Genomic DNA, 20,069 nt, shown 5'->3' with positions numbered 1-20,069 from the left:
GTTTTTTTTAACCAAATAGCCGGGCACCGATCTTCCAAAATTAGCGATGGTTTCAAAACAGTCTCCCAGATATGGGCAATCTCTTCATTTTCATAATGGGATTTGGAGGCATGTTTACAGATTTTACAAGTTCGAGACCTGTAGGACCTAAAACTCGCATAGATCCCCATAGATCCCCTCTATTTGTCGAGTTAGCGCCCCTGTAAGATCATGCATTTTCGGACAATAGAACGAAATCTTCCCGCGGATATCGCGGTTTCGGTGATGATTTAAGGAGAAATTGACTGTTCTTAGAGTTGTATGGGACAGAAATGAGTTCATACTTCATGAATACATGAATATATTATGATATGGGCGGGCTTCTAAGTCAAAACAATAACAAACTCAACTGCATCTCTACTGTATATTGCGTAGTGCATTGCCTAGTGTATTTCGTAGTGTATTTTAGCGGAGACATTATTTCCGCACTTTGGCCACGCCAAACGTCTTTTTTATTCGTGGAAGTTAATCTGCTCTGTAAATTTTATTTTACACAGGAAGAATCCATACTAGGTATTGCAATATTTCATGTCTATTGGTGTTTTTGTGTACAGGAGCGCACCAGACAGTGAGACGTGGAGATGTGCTCAGTGCTGGTGCTGTCAGTAGACTGAATCTGATTGGCCATAGCGATCACTAATATGGGTCGGGATCACGTGATGTGACGTCACCGCGGTATCCTCCTTGGGCCCTACGACGACGTTTATCTATTGTGTGAGTTTACTTGAACAACCGGGTGGTTGCGAAACCTCACTATCGTCAAGAAAACAGGCAATTAAGTACCAGAGCTTTATAATCGATGCAACATGTAAAAGAGATATAACCTCCCCTCGTGTACACCTTTGTTTACAGGAAATATCTCACTGGTTCTGGTCCCAAGTTAGTCATTTCAGTTCAGTTTGACCTCTATATCTACCATGTTTTACTGTGTTTGCAATAGGGCCTGGGCCTAATGCTTTTCATCACACAAATGATTTCCACTTTGGGGAAATAGGCCAGTTTCATTTATATAGGCCTGATATCTGACTATTTTCGATTATACAGGCGGCAATCAGTGCCTTGGTTATATTGTTGATAAGGCAACCCACTATCCGACTGGGCTTCTGTTTTCGCCACATGGGACATCACTACCAATAATGTTAATGTAAGAATTTATTGACATTTCAGCAGGATTTCCCAAGCTGTTGTAAAATGCCCCGGGCTTTGTTATATACCGAAAGACCACCTGCTGTTTCCCTGTGCCATATAACTGGCCGGTTAGCTCAGTTGGTTAGAGCGTCGTGCTAATAACGCGAATGTCGCGGGTTCGATCCCCGTACTGGCCAAATATTTTATACGTTCATTTGTTTTGATTCTTCTGAATCCTGTTAATTTGACTAAGATAATAGTTAAATTGAAACCTTTGGCAAATTTTCAATTTTCAATGTGTCTGATAAAACATGTTGCCTCGGTGTTTTTTTTATATCAATTTGTTTGTTATTTAAGTATAAATTCGAATAGAGCAAAATGTAAGAGTTTTAAACTGTCCCATGCAGGATAGAGTGATAGAGTATTCTAGGTTAAGATGAGTATCATGCTTTGTATTGAAGATCATTGGCCTATGTATGAGCACACCCTAATCCGACACTGCATGTATTATACAGCAGGGAAGGATACTTTGTCCAGAGGGTACATGTAGGACTACTTCACCGGGAGGCTTAGTAAATATTTCTTAGCGCGACAACCGGTGGGCAAAATCCGGATTCCTAAGCTCTAATCTAATGAACAAGTCAGGGGGTTTACTCTCCAGCGTCCTTAATCATGTTATCATAGCGAACTTGCAAAGAGATTCCGTAAATGAAATAATATGCATAAGTCAGAGATTTTCCCATATCATAACGCACCTCCCAGAAGCATGTTGACAGTGTAGACATTATTTCACAGGCGTTCTCGAACACGCCGGGTAGGACACTTTGTGGAAGTGCTGCGAAGCAGAAGGGATTACTCCCGAGTCCCATCCCGGAACGCCTGGGGGAAGAGAAGATAGTTCGGCGGACAAAGCCTCCCGTGGAACCGCTGTAGACCCAATTGAACGCGGTTGCGAAATTTCTTCAATTCTGTCCTGACATTGTCGTGAGGCGAACCCCCTATGGTGCGGAGACACAAAAAGTTTATTCTTTCGGCGGTTCTTCTGGGCCTGCACGGTTTATTAATCTCGTTGTGAGTGGATGTGAGGAGATGAAGTGTATTCACGGACCCCATGGCTTGCGGAATGAGCAGTCGCTCGCAGAATAAAGGTTGGCGGGTCTTGAGTGGCGAGAAATTGCCATGAGTGGGGTAGAAGTGCCGTGTAGCGTTTGTGGAAGAGTTGTCAAAAGCTTGCAAAATAAACACACTTGTGCGTATAACAGCGTGTGATTAGTGCCGCCGTGGTGTGGGGACAATACTGGAGCAAATAAAACCGAGACTATCTAGTCCGTCCTTCGGGCAAAGTGTCCGGTCGATCTCCAATAATAAGGGGCCGAGCTAGATCCACCAAGGAGTGAATAATATGCTTATAAACGAGGCATGTCTGTTTAGCAATATTTGTGGTCGTTGCGACGAGGATTGACCTCCGTCACACAGCAGTAGTAGTAGTGCACGGAAAAGAACGATGATTTTAGTTCAGCAGTCATAAAGTTAAAAACACATTGATGGACGGGGATGATTTCGTCGTACGATCGTAATCAAAGTCTCACTTGTCATAAATCACCCACTGGTCATTGCTTAAACAATAGGGTTGGCTATTTTCTCTCTCGGCAATCACACAGTGTCTCTTTCCGAAACAATTTTCCAAAATCTAAGTTAAAATCACGACAACATAATAAAAAAGGCTATAAAATTCGTTTCCTAAACCCAGCTTCTTCAGATTTCGTGACAATGCGAAATAATAGAGATTACATTATCTTGAGCCTTTCATCGTTTAAGGAGGGATTATGGTTTTAAGGAATAGGCTCATATCATGTCAATTGTAGTTCAGATCTTAATCCAGATTGGTCAGCAGTATCGTGGTAACTTATAACCTTATAAAACCGACGCATTTTCATATGAATTCTTTAGAAAAAAACACAGTCAAAATAACAATTGTATTGCACTCTCGTGGCTGGTAAAAGAAAATATCAAAAGTTACACATAGGTCGCAAAATCTTGGCGGTTATGAAAAGGAATAAATGAAGTAATCATTAGATCAACACGGCTTTTTTAGCCATTTCACAATATAGCAGATGCAATATGTTGTGATAGAAAACACGGACACCAGGCCCGGTAACCGGAACAATGGGCCAGCCCATCTGCTAGCCTACTGATCAGCGCTGTGAAGAAGCTGAGGCGATATTTTGGAGCCATGTTCTCTGAGGGAGACAGAGGGCAGGAATCCTGACTAAAAAGTGAATAAAGAGAGTAAGTCAGAGCAGTTACGGTACTGATTAATATGCATCAGTCACTGTGTAGTGTTTTGAATCCGATGTAGAAGTTTGAAATGTCCTGGGATAGAGTGTCCGGTGGACAAAGGATTATTTTGTGCGTTGTTCGCTGAAGTACTGGCGGTGATGGTCTCTAACTACATACGCTGTAGATATCGTTTTTGAGGACACATATAATAATATTCACAGGAAAGTTAGCAAATCGAATGGGGCATTTTTGTAATCAAAAGATCCAACATTCCATAACATTATTGTCACAGGATTTCTTAATTGCACCCATTTCCTGCAGTTTGAGTTATTCAGTTCTCGACCGGATTGACAAGACGATAAGTCATTTTGAGAGTCGTTTAGTTAAAGAGTGCGACTTCCTACCCGATCTGGCCCATTGGTTAAGAATACGGTAGATCGTGACTGAGCATATCATTACTTGGTCGAGGAGATTCCGCCATTGTTCGTGGTGTAAGGGGCTGTTTGGCCAACCACGAATGTCAACACCCCCTATTAGCACTTTCACGCCTTTCACGTTTATTCTGTAAGGAATCGGCAAACATCGGGTTACGTTCGGTAAACATCGGAACGATACTTTACCGTTTTCGTAGGTTTTAAATTTCAAATCTTTCGAATTTGAATTTGATACATCGTGCTTTGGACTTTGTGTTTAGTCATCGGACATCTTGGGTTACATATTGTTTTGAATTTTCAATGGCCAAGTCATTAAAGAAGGTACGAGACAAAAACGATATCTCAGTAAAAGGGAGCACATAAATACAACGAAATCGTTCGGGCTTCTTCGCCGAGCAATATCGTATGCGTGCAATCAATGTCGTAAAAGCCGTATGCCGTCGGCTAATCAAATTTCATTGGATGATAAAATTCCCATACATTTCATTCTTAAGTTTGCAGCCTGATTTGTTGCAGACTTTCATGTTTATGAGGCCAGGTGGTAATAAACGGTGCTAAACCGCGGATGAGGGAAGACAAACGTTGTAAAATTCATCCGCCCCAGTGATGAGGTTTTCTCTTTGTTTTAACTGATTCGTAATTGATGTCTTGTGCACATGACTTGCCTGATGAAAATCAACGGTAATTTTGTTTGCAATCGAAAGACGTGAGGCGATTTGGTTCATAAATATTTTGCAGTGACTGGCCAAAGATCGGTCGTGAATTTGTCGGATGACTTCAAAACTAATCCGACAGGCAGTGTTCTGTTTCGGAGCCGGTCAAACGATGATAAACCGTATCACAGGTATACTAAGTTAATTGGAAAAAGGCATTTACTACCAATTTTCGCGACACGAAAACAGCGCCAAGTCTAACCTAAAAAGACAGTTAATCTGGCCCGAGACCAACAATAAACGCATGCCACACGTCGAAATCAGACCTAATGATACACATATCAAAATGACAAACCAAGAAATCAGATTCGAACCACGATATCGCGCCAACACCTAATATTTTCACACTTTCGACACATAATCTTTGACTCCATCTGCAGAATGACATTTTTTGCTAACACTGCCAGCATGCCCGGCCGCGAGTGGCGTCGCGAAGACTAGGCCAGGTCGCTCGCTCCCCGGGACAGTATTCTGAACGATCCACCTATTATGATTCAAGTTGCTTGTCGACAAAGAAAGGAGTGAGTTACAGCCATTACAGCTCATTCATGGTAGTGTAACGACAAGAGATAGGGGCTGTTAATAAATATTTGCCAACTTGAAGGGAAGCGTCATTAGGCGTAACAAATGGGAAGATGCGCTCGAAAGATGGTTTGGGGTTAGGAAGTGAAGATGTATGGACATTTGGAGGAGCTTTTGACGGTTATTTGGTGTGCATCATTCAAGGTATTTTAGTAGAAGTGCTTTTGATACTGTACTGGTGAGTTTTTGATGAGTTTCTGTTGTGGTGATCAGGCCAAAAATCCGATGAAGAACACCACTGTGGGGGCCAAAATGACAAAGTTTTGACGCAGAATTAGCTCAAGAGGCGTCTCTGCAATAAGCCCTTTCGAAAGCCCCCCTTGTTTTATCTTCAAAGATGGGTTGCTTTGGCTCGAGAGAAGAGAAGCTAACTAACACAAAGGAATGGGCAACTCCTTTACGACAATATCATGAGAAGATACGATCACGGTCACTTTGCTTTTCGATAAAACTTTTAAATTTTGTAGAAAGAGCTGCTGTCTAGTGAGTAAGTCTATTATGTTAAAAAGGTTGACACTTTCAGTGACACAGAGGTCAAGTAGAGGAAAACAGGAAGAGACACAATCATACCGGAAGAGATGATGTGAAGAGCACTCTCTGTTGATTGTGATTACGTGAGCGTTGGTGGCAAAATCCGGCAGGTTGTAGCGCTGTTGAGCACCTCATCTGAGGTTTCATGGATAGACCGGGGTTCAAATCTGAAGTTGGATCGTGACCTCTGAGCCTATCAGACCACCCAAAACTTGGAAGTTTCTTACATTTACATGGTAGCGAGTAACAATTCACAGGTTCCAGCGAAAACATTTTGCCCAAGCTTGGCAAACCTCATACAGACGGGGTGGAGTAAACCTTTCAAGGATGCAACCCGTCCTTCCAACCTTTGGGAGTTCCGGCCAATCTGAATAAGTGTCATCTCAATTTATGGCAGTAATTTCAGAACCAGGCCACCATCCGTGACACTCTGTCGCCTTTGTTGAGTTTTGAAATAAATCAGAGAAAAACGCATCTTGTTGAAAAAGATAGGAAGACTAGCAATTTAACGCCCAAGGCAATAACTTTATAATAAAACGCGCAAGAGTATTGTGTCAAACACATGATCTATATGAGCATTGACGTTTGTGCACTTAGGGCATCACACGAAGTTGGGCTGAAGGGGTTGATATTTTAGTGGCTTAAAGCTGAACTGTCGCTTGTTTAACACTTTATAGTAGCATGCTGTCTGCCCTTCTCCTCAGTTACACAACTGCATGATTTCGAATCGTCCCCTCTTAAACTATAGATCATGTTACCTGGCGTGTACGATGGAACATCCAAAAAGGAACTCCACAGCGTATACTGTAGGTGATATCATAACAGTTCAAAAGTCAAGACATTGTAAGTGGTGGATAAAATACAGTTCAAAACAAACTATGCCGCGCATTATAGATAGATGAATAGTTCAAAAGGAAACCTTGCAGCCTTGTAGATAGTCAAATAGTTAAAAACAAAACAGCAGTGTAGGTTGTAGATTAGACATAGTTCAAAAGGAAACTATGCAGCGTTGTAGATATGTACAATGTAGTTCAAAAAGAAATTTTGCAGCGTAATCCGTTGATACCAAGACATTGCACGTAAGGATACTCTGCAGCGTAGGTTGTCGATAAAGAAACACTTTGCAGTGGGTAGGTTGTCGAGAGGATGCTGATATGATGATAATTATAATCACATTAGTAAGTTTAGATCTGATATCTCTGACAGCTGACGCAATACGGAGTGTATCGAAGCTTGGCAGGTTTTCCCTATATCTCGGTTATAAAAAGTGAAAGTGGCGACAATTAGATGTTGTGTAAGGCATTTCCTGTCCACGTTCACCCGGGCCCTTTAAGCAGACTCTCAGACAATGGCCGGCCAAAAACGACCAAATCTTGCCGAGATTCATTGCACAACCTGTCAGATGCAGACGATAGCTTGAGGTTAAATCCATCAAATTAAAAACTTTCAACAGCCGCCGCCTGCGCCGCAGTAGCTGGATTAATTAGCTCTGATTGGCTGGCGGTGATTCTTGCAATATCATCACTTTGGTCGCGATGGATGCTTTATTCTGCGCCTGAAGATGTGACTAACATCTTGATTTTCAACCTCTGGTTTCACAAAGAGTGGATTCCCGTTGATTCAACCACTTTTAAGTGTCAGTTCTAGAATCTATTGGTTTCCGGATAGTAAAACGAGGCGTTTGATTGGCTGGCCCGCATGATTTGTAAGGACGATTTCGACTGGTCGATATTTGTTTTAATCGCGGCATTGCGTTTGATTAAAAAAGTTTGATTCCAAGGTTTAAAACTTATGGTAGGTCAAATAAATACATAAAATCTGCCGTACCACAACAAAGACCCATTACAGCATGGTGGCAACTCTCGAAAATGAGACGGTAGGAAAAAAGTCCACAGAAAGTGGATTTCCCATCGGTGATGTGTTCCCATGACACAACTTTGTTGCAAAGGTTGCGTCCACGCCTTTGCGATGCCAAATTAATAAGTAAATGGACTTTCACAAACATTTTGAATATTAACAGAACAAGATCTGCCTGATGTCGGATAAGAAGTATATGAAACAGCACAGTCCATCATTGGCTTTGTTTACCTGGTCCCATGTGGGCCAGAGGTAGATTATAAACGCCCAAAGACAGACAAAGGTCATGTTGTCCACTCATCCAAATCCCGGATCAGATTTCCTTCGCAATTTCAATTAGCCGTGTCCGAGATTACCTCTCACACCATGGCAATACGTTAAGGTTTGTCCACAAGCAAAATTTTCCCAAATCAGCTCAAACATATTAAGATAATATCACAGAATCCAGTCGTGATTAAGGGGTACTAGTTACTGGGTCCTATCAGCGCGAAATCTAAGTCCTAATTTGTCCAGAGTGCTAAATTTACTTTGGAGTTCTTTCCCCGTTAAAATTGCCCCGAGTTGACAATGGTACTCCGATTTGGTTTCTGCGGCGGACTCTTGAAAGGAGACGGCACTGAAACCACTGCATTGGCTTTACAGTTCCTTGATTGTGTTTAGAATGAGGTTACAATACCCTGACCCTGTTACAGCAAATCCTTTCTTGGCATGTGCTGCTGGACAAGCGTTATCGCATCCATCATGGGAGTTGCGCGTAAAGTCCCGTAGCCCCGAGCGCTCTTCTTTATGACCGAACGTTGCAAATTACGATTCTATTTTCCAAGTTTCGCTTTTTACGACACAAGCTCATCACCCTTGTTCACTAAAGACTTGACAACCCCAAAAGGCTTCCGTAATTTGATTTTAAAAGAACATTTTCACATTGAAATTAATTCATCTACCGTCTGTCGGTCGATTATTTTGCAGCATGTCGGAAATTAGTCGTTTCTGATTGCCTTCCGGTTTCTTGGGCCTTGAATGTAAACATATCATTATGAAGTGCACTTCTGAGGAATTACAACATTCGATGCCAAATGTTAGTTTAATTATTCTAATCTCCCTCGCTTGTTTTCCTTTAATCGGAGGCAAGATCGTTTAAAAGAAATATAAAATTTTAATAAATTTAAAATGAATTTCGCTGGATGTCATCGGAGTCTTTCAATAAATTATTTATTGAAAGAGGCTCTGATGTCATGAAACAACAAAGTTTGGTGTCGATCACGTACGACTAACCAAGTGCTGCCAGCAAGCGGTGAAAGGGACAACTATCCCTTTAACCAAATTTTAATTTTCCATGGCAATGTTGATTGCTTCTTTTGGACGGTAAGAAATATAAATGGTTCACATTTTTTGTTGCTGATGAAAATGATGCTTACATGTACGTTTTTAAAGATCGCATGTTAACGACTGAACTGGCAACATGTGAACTGGTGATACTATTTCAAGGTGTAACCGTCATGTTAGAATATATACACCAACACTGAATTTTGAATAGGAAGAAAATTAGTTGAACGTATGGTAGCAGCATTTTACGTGTGCAAAATCCTCCAAAACCAAGCCATAGCATTGTTCTACTAATTTTAGCTGATGTTCATGAATGCAGCAAACAAGACTAAAACATTATAACAACTCGCCGAACTAAATACTTTTCATGGTAATAAATTCGGAAAAATTATTTTACGATCTCTTCCCTCCCCAGCCATCAACATGTCACTAATTGGTACAGGGACCATTCACTTGGGACAAAACTCAAATTAGCAGAGTCCGTGTAGTTACTGAAGCGACAAGAGAGAGGGGGTCGACATGTTTGGTCTGTCGACCACTAACTGGGCGAGATCTAAACGAATAGCGACATTCCCACTTCGCACAATCACATGGTAGAACATCTGATAATTCCCCGTAAAATAGAACAAACAGGGCGCCTCGGGGCAGCAGAGAATTGCTTCGAGGCGTGAAAAATTCCCAATGCAATCACATTAAATGATTAAAGCCTGGCAGCCATTGTTTTGCCACGTGATCTATTTTAACGACATCCACTTTACTGCAGTGCGCCACCAACCGGCTTGACTCCTGTGCATTGTGGTAGAGTGTCGTGAAAGCTCTTGTCCTGCAAAATAACATCATTAGCACTGAATAACAGGTCAGATCTCGTGATTCGATAGCACGCAATGAAACCTAGTCAAACAGAAGAAACAATGCCAATTGGCTTCGAGGACCCTTGAAACCATGTTCCCCTTGACGCAAGACAAGTGCCAGGGACTGTTCGGGCGCGTGGTCGTTTTTTAAAGGGCGTTATTAAAAGATAGATTGAGAGAATGGGAGTGATAAGAACCATTTGTTTCGTTCGCACTTGATAGTCAGGAGCAACATTTCGCTAATACGGCGCTTTGGTTCAAAATGACATCTCTAATTTGCCCCGTTTTATTCTTGCTTGCATACAGTTGTCACGGGCGGCGCGAAAATGCTTGTAAGTTTGATGGTAAATGTCAGAATCCACTTCGAAGACAATGCATCATGATACGGAGCAGATTAAAGGTGCAAAGCAAGAACAATTATCTTACACGACCCCTTATGTTATTAGAAACACTCGGATCATATTTCACATCTTCAGAAAGGCCTTGATAATCAGGACAAGACTTTTTAATATGATTGTGTCCGTTATGAGTTTCAAGTGATGTATCACGTCATCCGAGAAAGCTACAAATAGATCTGATCAATTGATTTTAGTTTATGACAAGATATGAAATCATTATCACTTGATACAAGCACCGTGACACAAGTAACAAAAATTTCAAATGAATAATACTAATATAATGGGTGGAATCTGATATATGATATATGTATAATCTGTCAGATTTTTATCCGACTCTCCACGCATAAAATAACCGAATTGTTGATCAGAATAACGCCCCACTATTTATACCATCCTTAACCTTTCTAATAGGATGGGAAACCAAGATTTTCCATAAACGCGATCGGTGGCCATATTGACGCTTCTCCAGTCAGCGGAGGCGAGAAAATCCACTTAAGATGGCGACCGGTTCAATGTGTTCCCTGTAAGTGACAATTAGTGTCATCCAATTGTGATCAACTGCTATAAAGCTAATTAATTGATCGGATTAATTGTCTTATCTTTCACCCCGCGGGAAATTTCTGACCGGGAACATGGAAGCTTGAGGGCAGCTACTCAGTAGTTCGAGAATTTCAGTCGGAATCATAAAATCACAGAAGGATATGAGAGATATCACATCATCCATATAACTTCTTTTTTTCGTCATCAGCCTAGTGCACTTTTAGAAATGAGGGTTTTAAAGTTTTGAAAAACCTTTTAGGGTATTTCAGCCAACAGAAATATGCACCCCTAGAAGGGAAGAACTCGTAAAAAAACCGTCATTTCCATGAATAAAGTGACGTTTTTCAAGTTCCGTTAATCGTGCGTTATTGATAAATTATCGTTTTGTACAAAATAGATAACAAAAATGTTATGGCATTTTCAGAATCTTGTTGTGGTATTGTAAACTTAAGAGAAGTTTGAACAAGCGACCGGCGCAAATTTGCTCAAAATGTTAACAAACCTTGCTATCTCTTTGTCTCAATTTGCTCACAAAGCGCTCCGAGGTTTCGCGACAATTAAATTCGAATGAATAACGCAAATTAAGCCAATCTGACAAGATATGCAGAGTTTAATTTAAACGTATTAATCGAAATTCATTAGCAAGTGATGAGTTTTGAAGGTTTATAATCTTAATTACGCAGAAGGATTATGGGGGTAGTTAGGAGTTTAGGTGTTAGAACGCAGTAATTGTTTTGGTTGGGAGATCGCGCGATTGCCTTAAACTGCCAAATATGATAGGAGTAATGACTTGATTGTTCAAGGCGAACACATCTGGTGGCGGGTGGAACCAAATTGGCCCTGCCATATATCAAGCAGGAGATCTTTATTGATGTTATGCAGGTGCCTTGCAAATTTCATTAGAATTGGCAGGGGTATTCTCCGTGGGGAGGGAGGGGGCTGGTCAGGGAAGCCCGCGCCGAATCTAACTATACGGTTCCTTAACAAGACCACTCCACGAGCACCCGGTGTAATTTTCTTAATTTTCACGACGGATTGTAAACCGTTGGGTTGTGAGAACGACAATGCCAGTAGGGCGTGATTCATTAAGCTTCGATGCGGAGACCGATGATAATCGATCTTCCGCTTCGATTGGCCCAGTGTTGCCCAAACTCGGGAACATGAATGTTGAAACGACTCGACACTGAACCTGGCTAATTCGACATGCAAATTTGTGACGAAAATCTGCGACAAATTTAAATTCTACGCGAGTTTCTGCCGATTTTGATGGGACAGAATAACGGTGGGAGTTGCCGGGCGCAAATAGAAGAAAGTCAATTTGCAAATGGCGCTACCATTAAACGTGACAATACACCATCAGCGCAGACAAGCAAGCCATTTTAACTGCGGCTGGGGCTAATTTCGGTAAAAGACATCAGACTTGTAAAGACAAACACTTCTCGGTGTCAACCTTTCACGACCGGCGCCATTTTCTTGAAATATCGTCTGAGCAATTTTAGCGGTGAGATAGAAAACAAAGACCGGTGCGCGGAACGAAGCATGACTGTCACTCTACGTAATTGTTTTCGCGATACTCAGGACGCTTTTTTCTCCCCTTTTATTGCCCTTTGCAGTTTATTTTGTGTTTATGGCTTTACTCCAATTGGCCCCTGCGGCGGGTACTTTTTGATGAGAATCGCCGACGAAAATCTTGAGATACTGCAAACGAAAAAAGGACGGAAAACAACGGTTTAATCGTCACACAAAGAAAATACTGGTCATGTAAGCTGGGACCGTGTTTCGTTGTTTTTTTGGAAAATCTCCTTTTTATCAAGAGAGCATTCAATCGACCAAATGCAGTGTTAGTTTAGTTCCAAACAGTTTGTTACAATTTGAATCTTTGGCATTTTCCGTGCCCGCTACCTCAACAACAAGTTGAAAGTATTTCCGCGTTACATCCACAGCTGCTCGAAAGTAGTTAAGCGCTAAGCCTACAGCATCTTGTGAAAGTGCTCCCCAAGTACACTGAGAGTACATCCACAGTACATTGAGGGTACCTCCTCAGTATCTTCAGACTACCGCCACAGTGCATTAAAAGCAGCTATAGACAGTGTATTGAGAGAACTCGACAGTTACGACAGTAGCCTACATTGATATTACCTCCATACAACCTACAAAGTGCATTAAACGTAAATGTACAGTAAATGGGAGCTAAGAGAACCTTCACACAGAACTTCAGAGAACCTTCCGCACAGAACATTACAGAAACTCGACACAGTAAGAGCATCTCTACAGTACTTTGAGGATAACTTGTCAGTACCCTTGGCGAACCTTCACAGTGCCTTTAGAAGACCTCGACAGTACCAAACGCACATCAAAAGCACTTGACAGGATCTTAGCATACAAGAGTTAACATACTCTAGCGAGGCACTAGGGTATTGTAATTTTACACCTCACCCAGTTATATCCTCAAGCCAGTGATCAAGTAAAATTCATGGCGAATCTTCCGGTCCTAGCCGGTTATCAAGGCATAATTGAACATAATTGAGCCGCGCTGATAACACTATTATCCTAGCTAATTCTTATAATCACACATCTTAACTGGCACTGGCTTTAACTGGCGCTATATGTCACCTAGCAAATGGTCCTTTCCCCTCGCCTTTAGCATACACATTAGCTCCCAGCTCGAGGCCTACCCTGTTATTTGCCTCTTCAGCAAGTGACGGATGCCGGATTTTTGTGTCCTCGGCGACAAAATGGATGATTTCTGTCAAAGAATTGCCAATGTTTGAGTAATCTCAAGCAATCATGAGTCCCCCTGATTCACAGGTAATTGCGCAATCATGGTTGCGATTTTCATCACGCGTTTTATCGCGAGATGTCAATTGGTAACGAGATATTTCCTTCAATCAGGACGCATTGCCTCAAATTTATAGGAAGTGCATTGATCAGAACAATAATGTTCTCACTGCTTTCATATTTTAAAACGATCAGATATTTTTTCGTTTAATTACCTTCCTTTCGTAAAGATTCAGTGATAAAAAGGCCGCTCCAATAAGCACCACTACACAGGAAAATGCTCAGTCTTCCACTGCAACCTGGCGAATCGATTCCCCACATTGCCGAGAATCAGGCAAGCCTTTTAACCCGCCGAGCCGGTGTGCAAGGGATAGTAGTCCTAGGGCTGATAGTCCGTGTAACAATAACCCGCATTGCTAAATGTTTTGGTTAGGGTTAGCGGTACAATAGATCATGCTGCTTATTTGGTCAAATACAATGCTACCGGACTATGACTCCAGGGGGACTATTTCCGCTATCACACCGGCCAGTCATGAGAAAGGAGAACGCTTTTTCTAATAACGTTGGAGGAACTGTGTTGTTGGTGTCTTCCGACGAAATAATGAAGTGTTCATCTGATAATAAGATTCTCGCAGTATGATTTACATCACGTTTAGAGAAAAATACATCGCCGGTTTGTACTGTGGATGGCAAACAAATTTGGCATAAAGTGATTTGTGAGTCCCGGTGTAATGTTTTTGAGTGTTTCTGTTTTTGAGTGTTTCCCCTCATTGTTTGGGAACACTCAAAAATAGATTGTCGAGTATTTCTGTGTATCCCCCCTATTGAAAAGTCATGGTCTCTCTAGCTGCCTATTGTTTGGAAACACTGAAACATGGGGAACAACCACAGATGTTACACCGGTTGTTAATCTACATCGAAATTAAAAGCCGTAGCATTGTTACGACACCTTCACTGCCCTTGTATTGAAAATGCAGCAATATAAAATGACAACCTAGTATATGTATTAAGTTATCACTTATCATGGACAGTTAAAAGTATTGATAAATATAGTTATTAGGGCCAAACAGATGTAGGTCTTTAATGCTAATAAATATCGATCGATCCACGGAGTCAAGCAGGGTCGATTTACATCAACATGTGTTTACCCTTTATGACAGACAAAACGGTGATAAATTGGGGCTTCTCTCAGGGTTGGTAGATAACGGATATTTGCGTCGCAGACTTCCCCAGTCTGTCAACAAATGCAAAACAAGACAGTATACAAAGAACGTGCGATAATCATACATTTTGAAAAATATCCAAATAAGAATTGACACCTTCCGTAAAGGTTAAACTGTTCCTACGACCTATTGGTTCTGTGTGCCACCCAGGGGTGGAGGTTGACGGACGGGGCCTATCGCCATTATCACGACAGGGGGCATCAGCGGGGTAAGACACTAATAGCTAAGCCCCGCGACAACAAAACACTTACACCCGCCTGAGTTTCAAAACGATTTGTACCAAAACGTTATTTTTTATTTTTTTCTCTTCTAAATCTCCCCTGGCATATTGTGTGTTTGTTGTTCCCCATCTACGCCAACTGTTCACGGGATACCTGTAGCGGTGTGGTTGTACCCTAGTCCACCACAGCGCGTTCCTTTAGCGCTGTCATTGTATAAGGGGAAATAGGCGTGTGTAACGGCACTCCATCATGGCGGAAAGCCACCTCTGGTATTAGCACCGACCTTGCATCTACAGACCAAATAATACCGTAACAGGGTGCCACAGAATGGCCACAATAAAATACCAAATCATCATGAGTAGCTCGCAAAACGTAACAATTACATTCACAATAAATTCGTATAATTAGGGCTGAGCTCTCGTTTGAAAACTATCCCGAAGTTGTTCCGCTCGATGTAGTTTCTGTACTGTCTCTTTAAACGCTTATGCGGCTCTGTCAAAAACATTTGAATTGTGAGAGTCAAATTATATGTTCTGTAAACTAGAGGTGTGGGATTGTTAGAATTTTATCTTACGGGGCTTTGAGACAGGTGTGAACAAAACGCCCTACAAGATCGGAATCTCAGGATTGCTAGTATTACACTAGGGAGAGGAAGTGTTTTGTGGTGGGGATGTGATATATAAGAAAAGGATCCTCTGTTGACGAGTAGTAGCCCGATCAAGCAAGTATCTGTCAGCCAGCCTGCTTCTGTCTTTCTACATGTACTCGTTATATATATATGGCCGGTGTAGCAGTCTTAGATGTCCCCGTCAGAATACATGTCCTAGCAACAATGACCACCACAAATCAAGTTCTGAATTTCGAAGGAGCCTTCTGGACTTTCAGATGACGTGCACTCTTGTGCCACGTTTTCGCTACAGAAACGGTGTTAAGGCCAAGATTCTGGTATTCCATAGGGGCCTATTTTCACTGTCAGTGAATGGTTTGTTATTATTCTTTGGCAGTACAGATCAAGGACGACCAAAACTTTACCCACCTGTTATTTACATTTAGAATTAATGGAATCTATTGAACACTGATTGGCTATGCGGGTACCTTATTTTAGAGTATGCTTTGCAAAAAAGAGGCGGTCGGGAATTCCAATAAATGATTCAGAATATGTCTTGGCCTTTGAGGCCGACTCGAACGTCGTTTTCATCAGCTGTCGTCATTATTCATTATCGGGCCGTTTACACGGGACCAAACCGATCTTGATCGATCCGGACCGAGGTCCAGATTGGCCTGCCGAGTAAACGCACACGAACGTATTCTGGTCGGATTCCAGGGCAGCATATAGAATCTATGATTGGTCCATGGCAGATACGATAATGGTGTTCCGATCAAATTGTGAGCCAGCACATACAAATAATTACAATGCAAATAATATAAATGCACTTATTTCCATCTAAGAAATACTGTAAACCACCAAATTTTCGGGGGCGTAATATATTCGGGGATTTCGTGAATGAGCTAGATTCGCGAAAATAAAACTCGTGAAAAAAGATTTGATTAGAAAGCCTGAAAGAAATTTCGTAATGCGCCAAAATAAAAATCGTCAACATTTTGTTTGCAGGAATGGATCACAAAATTCAAGAGGCACGGGCATTTGGCAGCATGCAGTAGAATCGCACTGAAACCATTTCCTTTGATACATTGACAGAAACATTTGTCCCAGTTTAACGCGCCAATTGAGACACTTACAGCAACTGAGGAATCCAATTTTAAATTGTAGCGATTCTTCCAACATAAATAGAACGCCTGACCTTAACGCCAAGTTGGCCGAGGCTATTAAAATATAATAATTGAGCAAATATATCAGTAAAGAACCTCTTGACGAGAACTTGTAGAAATATTTGAAATGCTGCATACAGAGTTATGAAGCGGAACACGCCTTTGTGTGAATAACTTAGATGGGTCTGAATGAGGTGTTCCATACTTGAAATGGTTCCTTGGGCCTATTCCATGCAGATGCTTTGTAATTGAAAATGTCAAATACAAAAGTTCCTCCTTATTGCAAATATGTAAATTTGAAGAGTTCAGATGCGAAAACCGCTAAAAGCTAGTCTAAATATTGATATATTTATGGTAGAATGAAGCTAACGCTCACCAGGTTATCATACTGTTTAATTGCAAACCTTTAAAGATGAAAATTGCGGATTCGTTTATGAAGTAGACGGCGCCACCTCCCAGTACGGTGACGCTTTACAGTGCGCGCCACCTCCCATCAGTACGGTTCCACTTTTACAATGCCGACCTAAGTTATAGAAAACCCGAGGCAAATTTCGATGTTTGTTCCTTTGGGATTTTTATGACGGTAAATGTTGTTAGGATGTATTGTCACGGTCTTATTCGCATTTGTGTCTGCTGTTGTAAAATACAGACTCGATTCCTGATTCCCCATCAGACGATCTCAGCTTTCTAAATTCATCTCTGAATCAACCACCAGTCACGACTCATTCAGATTCACCAACAGAATACATCTCCACTGCTCCGTGTATTGCCTGTCACCCGAGCCACAGGTCGCTATTTTCTAGAAACCAAGCGATGTTTCGTGAACTATCGCTTAGAATTATAGGCTAGCTCCACATGACGGAGAGCCTAGGGTATCATTATGTCCAAGGTGGAGCAGAGGCTAATTGGCCAGGCTCGAGTTACCTTTGTCAAAGCTGCAGCAATTTTCATACAGAATAATCCCCACTCTGAGACCTAGTATTCGAAGTATGTTATTTTCAAATAATTGCTCTAAAATTGTCAACAGGAATATCATGAACGTTTTGTTACCGCCGAGCTTTTCTCACAAAGAGACCTTGCCGTGCGTTTTCACAAATAATTACAACTGACGCTATATATTTTGCTTTGTTTCGCTGTGGAACCATTCGGTGAGAGGAGGGGTCAAGTTCTCGTAGCCAGGGGCTATAGTCCAGACGTACGCGTGAGAATGGCTGGTAGGTGCGCCGTTAGAGGTCACTCTAGACAATGCACCTTTGAATTCTGGGATGGTTTTTTCCTCACGTAAGAGCCAAAACAGGTGTAGACCAAGGTTAAGATCAAGTCGTATGAAGTCATTTCTCGCCTACAAATCTCTTCCAGAATACGTTTTTGTTTTTGGCTGTTACACAATTCCGGCCTCGCACCTCCAAAAGTTTTAAACATCGCTGAAAAACCTCTACAGAGTGCATATTTGTGTTTTTCGAAAAACTAGTAAACGTTTTTCAAAACTTAAAAGACCTTTGTATCTAAGAGTGAACACATTTACCCATGATTACAGGAGTTGCAGTTGCTTTCAACCATGATGTTTCCGTCGAAAGCAGTTACTATAAAAACACGTTGACTGGTAACAGAAGTCAAACTGTGTTGTTGCCTATTACTTAACCTTTGTCATATCACCCAGCATGCCCAAGGGGCAGGGTTTGGTAAAGAATATCATAACTAGAGTTAGTCAATGAGGGTCGGAATCATTGTCATCACAGGGAGCATGTAATGATATGATATGTGATGCCCGTATCTATCATATTGATGGATACAGGTGTATTAACAGTGACTGACATGAACTTGTGATATAGGAGTTTTTTTTCATGTTTGCAGAAATCATGTCGGGTGGATTTCTTGAAATGTATAAAATTTTTGTTTATTAAAGGCCAGTCTGTAGAAGAAAACATACAACAACAGTGTTAAAATTCCACAAGCCTGTGTCTTCCACACCTACCCCCTCCAGAGAGAAAAGTGTTCTTCACTATTGATTGTTTTACATATTAAGGTATGGTTCAAAAGAGATTCGCGACCTTCGATACCGCAGTGGTTAAAAGCGCATGATATAACATAGTGTCCAAGAAACCTTCTATCCTAAGAAATTAAAAACAATACACCGATGTCACATGGCCTAAATATCACCATCTCAAAGTTCGTTTGGCGTATTTCCTTCTTGTAAATGGTGATGCAACAATAATTCACATAAAATACAGAACTGACGCCAGGAATCGACAAGTAAAGGCACATGTGTACCAGAAGAAGTACGAGTTGCGTGCGCAACTCTATTTTGCACAGAGCCGGAGACCATTTTACTCATTTCGCCTCCACTTACAATTAGTAGGTATAACTCGGGGCGTTGGTTTGGGCGGCAATGGATTGGGGAAGGGAGAGTCTTAACCGCCTATCAAGGACAATAGAAGAGGGTTTGATTGCATAACCCGACTCTGTCTGCCTTTAGATCCATCTGTCGGGGTACGGCTCATGATGCCTCCAGTGCCGCCCAGGGTTGCGACCATACGGCCTCCCCGCTATCAAGCTTAAGGGATACCGTCCAGGGCATCATTAAAGGACACCTTGCTGTGTTCCACGATTAATAACCCCATCCAAACTATTAAATGTAATATTTCCTATTGTCGGACGTGTTAAGTTGACTTGTTTTCTTGTCTCTTTCGTGTCTCAATTAAAAGAGAGTTTTGTTTATGTCAGGCGTGGCAGAATGGTTTTGTGTTTTCACGGTTGGGGGCGTGATAGCTCAGGGGTTATATTAGGCTAATCAAATTAGGACAGTTGCTGTATTTCTCACTAATGAGGCGAAAGAAGGTTATTGACATTAGTTTTAGTAATGATGCCTCGTCATCATCAGAAGTGTACAATCAGTTTTCTCCGTATTTCGGATGAACTGATGATTATAATGGTGAATAAAGTTATCAGTACCGTCCTCAAACTGAAACGGCCATTGCCACCCGACCAACATGCTTGCAGCCAACCGAGATACTAATTGGTTAACTTTGTTTGTCAAATTGAATATATTTCTTTAGATTACCAATGCAGATCAATTCCTTTCCCAATATCACGAAGCCTCAGTGCAGAAAAGGTCTGAAAAGAGAATCGTTAATATGCCAAGGACTTGGTTTTTCAAAACAAATCACGTCTCGAACTAAGCACTACCTTTAACTTGAGTTCATCTCCTTCAGTTCCATTAGACTGACACCAGGTTCAATTCAACGCTATTTTGAACAAAAAGGCAAACAAAAAACAAGAGCTAAGGGCTTCCCCCTTTTCGAGACTCTCTTGTAGTATATGTCTAAAGGTAAAATGTACCACAGTACTACTGTATATTCAGAAAACTGGGAAAATGTGCCACCCAAGTCCACCGCACCATT

General features: G+C 41.5%; 1 non-coding gene across 1 annotated transcript; it reads left to right on the top strand.

Annotated features, from left to right (window-relative positions):
* The first annotated feature begins 1,290 nt into the window (after positions 1–1,290).
* Positions 1,291–1,364, top strand: Trnai-aau (transfer RNA isoleucine (anticodon AAU)). Its single transcript has one exon. It is a non-coding gene; the product is annotated as a tRNA-Ile (tRNA).
* The last annotated feature ends 18,705 nt before the right edge of the window (positions 1,365–20,069 follow it).

Source organism: Lineus longissimus, chromosome 15, assembly GCF_910592395.1.
Source record: "Lineus longissimus chromosome 15, tnLinLong1.2, whole genome shotgun sequence".
NCBI classification, from domain to species: domain Eukaryota; kingdom Metazoa; phylum Nemertea; class Pilidiophora; order Heteronemertea; family Lineidae; genus Lineus; species Lineus longissimus.
The sequence above is the reverse complement of the archived record's forward strand: the minus strand, read 5'-3'. Positions and strand labels throughout refer to the sequence as shown.